Genomic DNA, 13,114 nt, shown 5'->3' on the forward strand with positions numbered 1-13,114 from the left:
AATGAAATGTTTCCTCCACACTAACTTAATAATTTCAGCAAATAAAACCTCCCTTTTTGGTTTTACTGCGAGAATATAGCTTAATAATTAGTCAAAGAAAGTATAATGTACTTGGAGTGTCAGTTCAATGGATAGAAGTTCTAATATTTTGTAACTTGTGAATTATATTAAGATAAAATCAAATGTTTCCTCCACACTAACACAATAATCTAAAATTTCCCTTTTGTGGTATTACTGCGAGAATATTTCATAATTAGTCAAAGTATAATGTGCTGAAAGTGTGACTTAATGATTTATGATCAGACCGAGGCTGCAAACACCATCTGGTGTTAATTGGTCTCCATAAATCCCCTCCTATTCACTCCAGCCGACGCTCCCAGCATTTTTTTAAAGGGATGTTTTTCGTCCCTTAAAAATGAGATGCCAAAAAGAAAGAAAAAAGAAGAATAAAAAAGAAAATAAACACATTTTGGGTTTTTCTTATTTTTATTTTATTTTATTTATTTATTTTTTTTTTTTTTTGGGGGGGTCTAATTTTACGGGTGCGCCAGTAAAGTCCACCTGATCCGCCCCAACTGTTTTCGCGCCATTCAGTCACATCCAGACCAGCCATCACCCCCAGTTTTTTAATTTTCTTTCTATCCTTTATCGATGAAGTGGTGTACTGGATGGAACTTGTGAGGTTTATACCTAAACCGCCCTCTCTTGTTTTAAACCCCAAGTCAAAACGCTAGCCACACTGGTCGGAGGCTGAAAGAACGTGAATGCGATCAGTTGTGACTGTTCTTCGGCTCTTCTGCACTCTGTGAGCATTACAAAATAGTGTTCGGGGGGGGGGGGGCACTTCCATTCACAAGTGGATACCATGCGCGACCATGGGGTCTCGAAAAGCACCCTAAACACGTAATTTCCATATTCTGAAAATGCACCCCTTAACAAGTATTGGCGTGTGAAACCCTACCCTTAACAAGTATTGGAAACAAAACGATATACTCTGGCAAATATTCCCTGAAATGAACCCCTAAACAAGTACAGGAATGTTTTATTGTTACGGGTCCTTCGGTCGTTGGCTTTACCTTATTTGGTTTAGTACGACCCCATCTTCTACACCTCGCGCAAATCGGACTCTAAACACGAAGTTTTGGGGCAAAAAGGACATCCTTTATAAAACATTTGAATTTTGTTTTATCATCCCCGCAAATTCGACCCTAAACACGTAATTTTCGTAGCGAAATAGATATCCTTTTTTCATTATTTTTGTGTTTTTGACACCCTTATCACGTTACGTACGTAACGTGCCCTATCGTGAAAAAGACATCCTTTTTACGTGTTTTTTTGGTCGCGCATGGTATCCACTCGTCAATGTAAGTGGCTCCTCCGGGGGTTCGGGTCGAAAATGAACCTGGCTCTGATATTTGACTCGTACTCGAAACTTTCGAGATGCATGCTAAGAGCAATATAATGTCACAAATTTTTGTGGTATACTATCTACATTTTCGGCGTTTATGAGGAGAGAGAGGAAAGCCTATCAATAAGTTACATAAATACCCTAAGCCTACTTTACGATCTTGTTTTTATCCGCAATTGCCTGCGTGTCCTCCTAGGGTTCTCAGCTGAGGTCAGACTCTGTTTATGGCTAGACTCCCGCTTGTCAAGATGGTTCGTCCCAAAGTTGTCCTTCTCTTACGTAACGGTATAAGGGCAGTGGAGAAGTCTCTCACTCGCATGCGACCTCCACTAGTGAGGACAGATCTCTGTCGCGTGCGACCTCACCTGACCTCAAGCTGAGGACAGATATATTTTGTACAAATCTAGGGTCTCGCTCGTCAACATAGTCTGCCCTCGTGTTACATAACATCAAGGACCGCGGACGCTCAGTCGCGTGCGACCCCCTTCGCCGAGGACAAACGCAGGTTTTTCTTGGGAGAAGGACAGACATGAGCTCAATGAGGTTTCGGCAGTATCATACATGTAGCTCTCTTTTAAAAGCCGGTAAGTCCAAAGAGGGAAGTCTTCCATCACAACTGCTGGACTTCAATCTATATAGCTAGATTCTCCGAAGACCTCATAAACAAAAAGGTCGAAAAGAGGATGTTTTATTTGAATAGACAAATCCGCCCCCCCCCCATTTGCTGCCACGTGAGATCTTGCAAATACCTGCACAGATAATAATTATGTCAATTTGTGCAATGTATACTGGGAGCCAGTGGCGTAACTACGGCTGGCCAAAAAAAAAAAAAAAAAAAAAACGGGGAAAAGGAGAGAAACGTAGTGGGAATGAATAAATTATGTTCATTATAAATGTTATATTATATTATATTATAATTATGTTATATTACATAGGACGCATTTTTCATAACTTTATGAAACGTTATTTGCTCATATAATGCCCCTCTTCAGGACTGAATTTCCTAAATTTTCAGCTCGCGCTTCGCTCTCGCATTATTGCATTAGAGATGCGTAAGATAATCATGATTACCATTTCTACAAAAAGTGCTAAATGTGTTTGGATGTAATTCTAACAAATTCAGCAAAGGATGGTACTAGTATTAGATGACTATGCTGAGATATGTATACTCTTAATGGATTCCTAAAATATTTTCCTGTTTGGGGCCAATATATAAAAAAAATTCAGCTCGCGCTCGCATCGTCTGTTTAGCGAGGCAGGTACGTATCATTACAAAAATTTTGCTTATAATGCCCCTTTTTAGGTTTGAATATAAAAAAATTTCAGCTCGCGCTTCGCGCTCGCAAAATGTCTCTATTAGGACAGAAGTATACCTGGCAACTGAGCGCGCTTCGCGCGCTCCCTAAGTGACTATAATTTTTTGCTGGTGCCCCCCAATGCCGTGACCCACGGTACGCCACTGACGGCAGCTATTATGTCTGAGAGCGAGAAAACAAGAACTTTAGTGAAAACTTCGAGATCATTGTATTGACAGTGACAGGTGACGAACGAACAGTAGATGAAACCATAGAGATTCGTGCAAGCCTATGTTGAATAGTGAGTTTGTAATATTCCAACCCCAATAACTTGCATATCTGACTGGTGGCAGCGTTGGGATTTTTAATATACTTCAACACATGTCGAGGAGACGAAAGAAAGACTTAAAAAACAAGTAACCAAGTAACTGAAAATAAATTGAGTTTGAAAGAGCACTGCATTCGCAAAGAGCAGAAGTATATGGAAAACATGACATTGCTGATATAGCGAAGTTATAATGATGTAGATTGTAGAGTGAATCAAAAAGATTGATTGTGATTGTTTGTAAATGATTTGAATGATCATCATGAACATATAGAAGTTCTTATATTTTCTTTCTGTCCAACGGTCAAAATGGTATATAAGATGAAGTGGCATACTGGATGTTACTTTTGTTGTATATCCCTCAACCGCCCTCTCTCGTTGTAATCCTCACGGGAAAACTCATAGCCACGCTTTACGCTGAGAGGGGACTTGATTGCGATTAGGGATGACTTTTCTTCGGCTCTTCATGTACAAATTCACTCTGGGGACATTCTTAAAGGACAAGTCCACCCCAACAAAAAGATTATTTGAATAAAAAGAGAAAAAATCCAACAAGCATAACACTGGAAATTTCATCTAAATCGGATGTAAAATACGAAAGTTACGACATGTTTAAGTTTTGCTTAATTTAAAAAGACAGTTATATTCATATCCTGTTCGGTATGCAAATGAGGGGACTGATGACATCACTCACTCACTATTTCTTTTGTTTTATTAAATGAAAGAAATATTCAAATTTTCTCCCTGTTGTCCTATGAAACAAAGTTGTATTCCTCCTTGAACGTGTGTATTACCATTGTTTTAAGGGAGGGTGGGTAATCTTTTTTTCCCTCTCATTTTCATCATTTTTACGGAAGGGGGCAAGGTTCCAACGAGAGGGGGGAGGGACAATAACCTCATGCCCCACTTTTGCTGATTGAAACTTGCGGATTTTATGCAAAAAAAGATCTCTTTAGATCGAAAAGATAATTTGGATTAATAATAAAAGTAAAATATTTACTGCCGATCGGGATTTATTTGAAATCGGTGAAATTATGAATGTTGTCAATAGCTTATGATAGAGGTCTATATCATATCTCTCTCGACCTCATCTGCGTATTCGCGTTTGCATTCCACATCAACCAACAAAACAAAATACGAAGCATAAGAGATGTTGTATAAAAGTAGTAGTCTTGTTTATAATATCATTTAATCATTATCGGAACACCCTCCCCACCGCCACGAAGGCCACGTAGCTCTTGAGTAGTATGGTTCATGAAGACAGGGGAGCCGGCAACACTCTAATCAAAGTTATTACACAATGCAGACCGATCGCAGTCCTCCTTTTGGCCGACATAAACCAGCGGTCCACGAGATATCGTCCTCCTTGAAGATTGGTCGAGGGTCGGTGGGACTTGGGACAAGTCCTGGGATGTCAGGAAACTCCTGGACTTGATAAGAGATGTTAGGGGGTCCACTCGTAGAATGATCAAATGTCATCACATCTATTATATAGAATGAAAGCAAACGAATGGAGAGTGAGTCAGTACACCACTACACGTTTCCACTAGGAGGAGTCTTTCATATAAACGTCATTGTCATGCAGAGGGCATGTATAATGTATAATTCGAATTCAAATTCTGAATTCGTATTCATGTCATTTTCAACAGAAATACTGATGATAATGAAAGGCAGCATAAGAATCTCTAAAAAGGGGGATGCTTGAACCACCCTCTAGCACTGAAACCCACTGCAAGCAGTAGGTATCAAAAACAAAGCAAACATAATTATACAAAAGCAAAATTTATGATGATATTGAACAAAAACTCATCATTAAAACAATTGTATATACAGTCATGTATATATAAGATGATGGAACAATCAATTCACAAAAATTGACAGTTTTACCTGCTTATTTTAATTCCAGACATGCCAGAAGAAGACCTTGATAATTAAGAAAATATCCCTCACCTGCAGGCGGACAAAGGATGAAGTTAATCGCCCTATCTAGGTCACTCTGGTTAAAAGAATCCTCTTCCAAAGCACTTTCCTTTTCGGTAGGGCCAAGCTTTCCAAATGTTTTGGAGATCTCTTTTTCGTCCCAGCAGCGTGGTAGATTCCCCAGATTCACAGTGACATCAACCGATGCAGTGACGGTCTTTGTGACGTTGCGATGAGGCGCAGTGGTATTGCGCGCAACTGGTTGAAAATTCTGGGTTAGTGACGTCACAATTGGTTCTTCTGCTTGTTGGACAAGCAGTGGCATCACCTTAGAAACAATGCAAAGAAGAAAAAAGAAAATAGAGGTAGATTTTTGAAGAAAAAAAGAATGATAATGGGCGACCCGTGCTAGTGGTTACTAGTTGTTTCGTGTCACATTATTAATGATAATATCAAAGGAAATTAGGAATAATCATGATAGAAAAAAATTAAACCTTTGATTACTCTACATATTAAATGTCGTCTATGAAAAAGTCGGATTTTTTCCATTGTTGATAAGGAATCATATTTAACTGACACGAAGTAGAAAGAAATGATATCATTTTTTTAATGAAAGTATGCAGTTACCTTGTTTTGACGTCTGAATGACCGAAATCTAAAGTCGACCTTTGGTTTTAGGCCTACTTTACATCGAAGAAACTCCTTGATGCCTCTTTTACTTTTATCAGGTTTTAGAACTATAACCTTTGATTGATTGCACCCCATACTGATAACAGTTTTGGTAGCAATCACAAATACGAAATGATATCGCAAATGAGAGCTAAATGGTTACCAAGATAAGAGAGCTAATGATAGCTAGCTGTAAAGTCACTCGAGAACGATAGACTAATGTTGACATTAGAAACCAGTATTGGTTTTCCCATCGAAGCGCACTGCCTACGCGCTTTTACCTTTTACGTAATAATCACTGGCACCCGTGATAAGTCTGACGCCATAATGGAGCTGTTGTATGCGCATTTTCATTTTTCGAGGATCCCCCAAAATGTTTTGGCCAATACAGGGACTGCATGGCTCTTCTATTCTCAGCGTAGCTTAAAGAGAGAGAGAGAGGGGGGGGGGGGGGGGAGAAATAGAGGAATTTTTTTAGTATATTAATAAATTGCAAAGCCTTTGGCATAGCTTATGAGCCTGCGATAGAGAGAGAGAGAAAGGGAGGGAGGGGGGGGGGTGAGAGAACAAAGTATTCTTTGACCATTTTAATAAATAGCTTTGGCATAGCTTATGAGCTTGCGAGCATGTTTGCATCCCGATTGCCTGCGTATCCTCCAGGCATTCTCACCTGAGGTCAGACCGTCCAAGGTCACACGATTTTTATGGCCAGAACTTGGTTTTGAGGGGAGATTGTCTCGATCTTACGTAACGACAATGCCAGGCCAGTTCCTCGGCCCCATTCGCGCGTGACATCGCGCAGCTGGGCTGGCTAATATCTGTCGCGTGCGACCTCACCTGACCTCAAGCTGAGGACAGATCTGTTCTATTACATTCTTTTTCGGGTCTCGATCTGTCCTCAAGCTGAGGACAGACTTGTTCTGTTATATTCCGTGTCCATATATCCAGGGTCTCGCTCGTTCACAGAGTCTGTTCTTGTGTTACATAACATCAGGACTGACGCCAATTCGCGTGCGACCCTTGCCGGAATGGTTGAGGACAAACCCTGGGTTTTTTTTTTTGGCAAAGGACAGATATAAGCTCAAGGATGCTTCGGAAGTATCATAGCTCTCTATACTAGTACTAGCCAGTAATTCCAAAGTGAGAGGGAAGTCTTTCAGCACAACTGCTGGACTTCAGTCCAATCAATCATAGTTAGATTGTGTCATATTCTTCGAAGATCTTATTAAAAAAATATTTGGAAAGAAGATGTTTTATTTAAAAAGACAAATTGAATTTGCTGCCACGTGAGATCTTATAGATACCTGTAAAGATAATATGTCAACGTGTACAACGGGATGGAAGCTATTAGCTATTAGCGAGAAATCAAGAACTGAAGTGAGAAGTTGATGATCAATGCATTGACTGTGAGAGGTGACGAATGAACAATTGATGAAATCATAGAGATGTTGACTACTGACTTTGTAATTTCAAATGCTCTATAACTTTCGTAACTGACTGGTGGCAGCCGTGGGATTTTATAGTATATTTCAACACATTAGTCAACAGGTATTTTTCCCAAACACAACACGGAAACTCTCTTCAACGCATTGATTCCTTGAAAATGCAATTAAAATCACAATGGAGATCTGAGAGGTTTGTGTGTGATATAGAGTGAATAAGAAATTTGATTTTGATATTAGAGGATCTGACTTGTCATAATGAACAGATAAAAGTTCTTATATATATTCTTTCTGTCAACAGTCAAAATGGCAAAAAAAAAAGAGATGAAGATTAAGTGGCGAGCTGTAACTTTTGAGGTATATACCTCAACCGCCCTCAAGGGAAAAACTTATAGTAACGCTATTCGCTGAAAGAACTTGATTGCGTTTAGGGATGACTATTCTTCGGCTCTTCATGTACAAATGTATTCTGGAAACATTCCAGAGTATTTAGGGCGATACTGACAGTGGCAATTTTTAAAGTGTTTATTGCGTTTAGGGGTGACTATTCTTCGGCTCTTCGTGTACAAATGTATTCTGGAAACATTCCAGAGTATTTAGGGCGATACTGACAATGGCAATTTTTAAAGTGTTGGTGGGAGGGGCAATGGCGGATACTCTCTCTTTCTCTCCCTTTTTTGGAGGGGGGGGGGGCAGCGACGGTCACAAAGGTAGGCTCATGCCCCTCCCCCGTCTAATGTCACCAGTGGACACTATGTCTGGCTCGAATATTTTGTTTCAGATGAATTGGCATTTCGAGTGTATTCGTAATTAGGATCCGCAACCTGCCACATTCAAAACTAAGAGATTTTTTTCTAGATTCAAAAGTTAGTCCTCTGGGGGTAATAATAAATGCAATATTTACAGCCGATTGGGATTTTTTTGAAACCCTATCAATTACGTCTAGCATCTCTATATGTTCCCACTTTATCTGCCTATTTGCATTTTTATTCCACGTCAATCAACAACAAATAGTACATTGATTACTGGAAATGGTATCTTTATTTATCATCATTTCATCACAACTTAAAATAAATTGTACATCCTTCCCATTCCAACGAAAGGCCATGCAAGGCTATTGATTCGCTTTATGAGGATGGGAGAGCCAGTAACACTCTTCTCAAAGTTATTACACGATGCAGACTGATCGCCTTCTTCCTTTTGGACGGCGAAGACCAGCGCTCCATGGTGATGAGATATCGAGCTCTTTGAAGATGGGTCGAGGGTCGGTGGGACTTGGGACAAGTCCTGGGATGTCTGGAAACTCCTGGACTTGATAAGAGATGTTAGGGGGTCCACTAGTAGAATGGTCCAATATCATCACATCTATGTAGAATGAAAAGATATGAGCGGAGAGGAGTCAGTCAGTATACGTTTACACTCAACAAAAAAGAAAACTGAATAAAAACAACAACCCTAAGAAACATTATTAGAACACGAGGTATGACCAAAAAGAGATAGGATATCAAGATTTATGACGCTGTCGAAAAAACAAGTAATACATAGATATGTAGGTGTGTATAAACATGATAAAACTGATGAATTATTAATTCTCTTATTAAGCCAAGATTTCATGTAATTATCTCCCTACAAAACGAATGTAACCAGCTTCTTTTAATTCCAAGAGAAGATGATGGTAGCCAGAAGGCACTTCTCACCTGCAGGTGGACAAAGGATGTAATCAATCGCCTTATCTATGTCACTTTGGTTAAGAGAGTCCTCTTCCACTTCGAATGCACTATCCTTTTCGGCAGGGCAAAGCTTTCCAAATGCTTTCGAGATCTCTGTTTCGTCCCAGCAGCGAGGCAGAACATCGGCTGATGCAGTGATGGTCTTTGTGACGTGGCGATGAGGCGCAGTTCTATTGCGCGCAACAGGTTGAAAATTCTGGGTTAGTGACGTAACAATTGACTCTTCTGATTGTTCGACAAGCAGTGGCATCACCTTAGAAACGATGCAAAGAAGACAAAAGAAAAAAAAGTATTTGAAAAAAAAACAGAATGATAGTGGGCGACCCGGGGCAACCGATTATCTACTTGAAAATGGCAATAAACATGGTTTTTTTAAGTGAAACACCTTCAAAACTTTTTAAAATTTTACTATTGAAAATGATAAAGTCTGGTTTTTTAATTGTTCACAGGGAATAATATTTCATTGACACGAAATAGAAAGAAATAATATATTTTTACGAATGTATGCAGTTACCTTGTTTTGACGTCTGAATGACCGAAATCTATGCTCGACCTTCGGTTGGAGGCCTACTTTACATCGAAGAAACTCCTTGAAGCCTCTTTTACTTTTATCAGGTTTTAGGAGTATAACCTTAGATTGATTGCACCCCATACTGATAACAGTTATGATAGCAATCAGCAATACGAAATGATATAGCAAATTAGAGCTAGAGAGCTAATGATAGCTATAGCTGTATAAAGTCACTCGAAAACGATAGACTAATGTTGACATTAGAAACATACATGTTTTATCCCATATTGAAGCGCGCTGTTGATGCGCTTTTCCTTTGACGTAATAATCATTGGCTATCTTGATTAGTCTGACGTCATATAATGAAGCTGCAGTGTGCGCGTTTTTATTTTCCGAAGATCCCCCCCCCCAAAAAAAAAAAAATCTTAGTTTAATTGATTGTGATTGATTTTATTTGGCAAGTCACCATAACATGTATACAGTAGCATTAAAAACAACAGGCTTGCACAGGATGACCCACGAAAGCTCGAAAGCTTACTTCCAGTGGGGTCGTCGACCTATAGAATTAAGATAATAAAATGGTAAACTTATACTATTTACATATTTTAAAAAATAACGAAAAAAAATCAGAATTTACTATTACCAATACATAAGATATAGAGATAATATATACAAGAATATAACAAAGAAGAAAAGAAAGAGAAGAAGGAGGAGGAATAAAGAAGAAAGGGAGGAGGAGAAGGAGAATTACGGAAGAAAAAGGATGAGGAAGAAAAAGAATAAGGAGAAGAACAACAGCAAAAACAGCGACAACAATAACAACACGAAGAGGAGAATAGAAGGAAGAGAGAAAAGAAATAGAAAGAATAGAATGACATATCGAAACTTCAATCAAAGTATGTAAAATAAATAATAATGCCTGGAAGAGAAGAGAAAAGAACGTGGTCAGTGTTCAGGCTAAATCAACCGTAAAACATATCATTTGCATCTTCTCTTTGACTTTCAAGTGAAAATTATTCTTTCAATTTACTCTTGAAATGCAAAAAGTTTCCTATTCCTTTATATCAATGGGATGAGAATTCAATGTTTCATAGCATTGTAATAAAAGGAGTTACCAATACTACCTACCCTTTCTGGTAATCAAAAGTTGAAATTGCTGTTTATTGTACTATAGTTATGTAATTCGGTAACTTAATTAAAGTTTGATCCAATACAATGATTCGATCTGTTGTGATAGATTTTATGCACGTGGTGCAAAATAAGCTGTTTTGATCTTTTGTTGACTTCAAGAAAACCTGCTCCAGAGAGTTCGGTGTAGCCAACATGGGTTCTGGGACCAGAACAGTTAATGAATCTAACCATTTTATTCTGTATAATTTTCAACTTCTTTTCATCGAGTTCGCTTATGCCACTAAACCAAGCAGGGTTAGCATACTCAAATAAACTCCGAATAAGAGCAAATCAGAGAATACGCTTTGCTTTCTGATCCATACAACTTTGACACCTTTACAGAAATTTCAAACGAGCATTCGCCTTTTTTATGATTGATTCTACTAAAGATAAAATGAAAGGGAGCTGGTCAGGTCAATGCCTAAATACTTTACAGATTCTTTCCTCTGAATTATCTTATTATTGTATGTCACTTCAAATCAAAATGATGTTTTTTAACTACTTTTAGAACAAAACAGAATGCTCTCAGTTTTGCGTAAGTGTAACGATAACTATGCTAATTTTTTCCTCAACTAATTTAGAGTTGGAATTTGAACAAAGTAGTACGCTATCAACTGCATACAATAATCACTTACAATTAACTTGTATACAAATAGACATGTCATTGATATAAGTTGAAAATAGAATTGGGCCTAAAATACTTCCCTGTGGAACTCCACACGTATAGGCATAATGTGGAACGAATATCTCGAACAGCCACTACTTGAGGTCGCCAGTAGCCTGGTTAAAACCCATAATTTGTAATTTTTAATAAGATGCCATGATTAACTGTATCAAATGCGTTTTCAAGATCTAGGAGTACCATCCCAACGAATTGCCCCCTAGAAATTCAACAAGTATTTGTATTTAAAACACTGGTGGTAGGCAGTATGGAGATGGGCTTGTTCTCCACCAGAGTGCAGGGTCGTATTAGGGGTCTGTAGCCGGAGGAGAGGGGGGGGGGGTGGGGTGGCAAGAGCCAAAAATTTCCCTGGTCATGTTTTGATATGAACAGGCAATGGCTTAACAAGGCAAGTGTTTTTGAGGGGGTCAGAAACGGCGTGTTGGGCAAAAAATTGCGAGCGAGCAGAAATTTCGACATTTTTATTTCAGAACTCCAATTTTGTGACAGATTTCGACATAATATTGAGAAAATGACTTAGTATTTCACCCTTCTCTCTTTCCTTTTTCTTTATTTTTTCTTGGTCTGTATACGCCTCTGAACATAATTTTTTTTAATGGATTGTGCGTGAGCACTGGGGCTAAGCTCTATGCTTACATGGCTTATCTCCAAAAGAAAAAAAGAGATGGGGGCACAGTATGGCGCTTGTGTTAAAAAGTTGCTTAATAGGTCCCGAGTGAGCGAAGCGAGCGAGAAGAAAAAGGGGGAAGAGGGAAAAAAGTGAAGGAAAAGAACGGACGGAGAGGGAGACGGGAAAGCAAATGAAGGGAAGAGAGGGAGAAAAAAAAGAAAAAGAATAATGGAATGGAAGGGGAACAAGAAAAGGAAGGAAAAAAGAGAAAGAGAAGAAGAAAAAGGAAAAGAAAGGGAGAGGGGAAAGAAGGAGAAAGAATGGAGAGGGAGAAAGGACAGAAAAGAAGGAGAGAGAGAAAAAAAAGCAGAAGGGACAGAAGAGAAAGGGTGTGAGGGAAGAAAGAGGAAAGAAAAATAGAAAGGAGAAGGGAGAGAAAAGAAAGGGGGAAAGTGGAACAAAAGAAGAAGGAAAAAAAGCCATTGAAAAGAAAGGGGAGAAAGAGAAAACAAGACAAATAAAAGGTGGGAGAGAAAAGGGAAGGGAAGATAAACAAAAAGAATTTAAGGGAAGAGGAAAGGGGAAGAAAACAATGAAGTAAAGGAAGATGGGAAATTAAATAAGAAAAGAGAAGAGTGAGAAATGAAAAGGAGAAATGAAAGAAAAGTAGGGGAAATGAGAGAGGGAGAGAGAAGGGGGAGAGAAATGGAAGGGGATAAAGAGAGGAAATGTTGATGATTGAATGGAAAGAAATTGAGAAACTGAAGGAATGGGAGAGGTGAGAGTTTATGCGTCGGGGATTTGGCGTGATGGAGTTGCTTTTCTACCCCTAGCCACTTGGAGCAGGCAGAAATTTGCAAAAATACTTCCCGACACATTCCTGCTTTTATCTCACTGAAAGTGTCTTAATAGGAAGGGATGATTACCCCCCCCCCCCCCCCTCTGTTGGGCCAGGGCAGTCAAACAAGAATATTGTCTGTTAAGAGGGGGCTTCGGTTTATCCCAGAGGACGGGCAAGTGACCCCTTTAGCTCCCTTATCCCCATCTCTCTCTCCCCCCTCTCTTTCCTCCACTTTAATTCTCTCTCCGTTCTCTCCCCCTCCTCCCCTCCCCCTCTCTCTTTATTCATGCATGGATCTATAGGTCCATGCTTATCTTGCATCACATTTTATTCCACAATAATCGAATTCGATGGGATACGCTAAAATCTTTTTTTAATATTTATTGAAAATATTTACAATTTACTTAAAATAATATATTGAAAATGCAATCTCTGTAAAATACGGTGAAATTGCAAATATAAAGGCAAATTGTTTTAGGCTCATAGTCTGTTGGTTGGTTATTGTATCTAG

This window comes from Lytechinus variegatus, chromosome 3, assembly GCF_018143015.1.
Source record: "Lytechinus variegatus isolate NC3 chromosome 3, Lvar_3.0, whole genome shotgun sequence".
Taxonomy (NCBI): Eukaryota; Metazoa; Echinodermata; class Echinoidea; order Temnopleuroida; family Toxopneustidae; genus Lytechinus; species Lytechinus variegatus.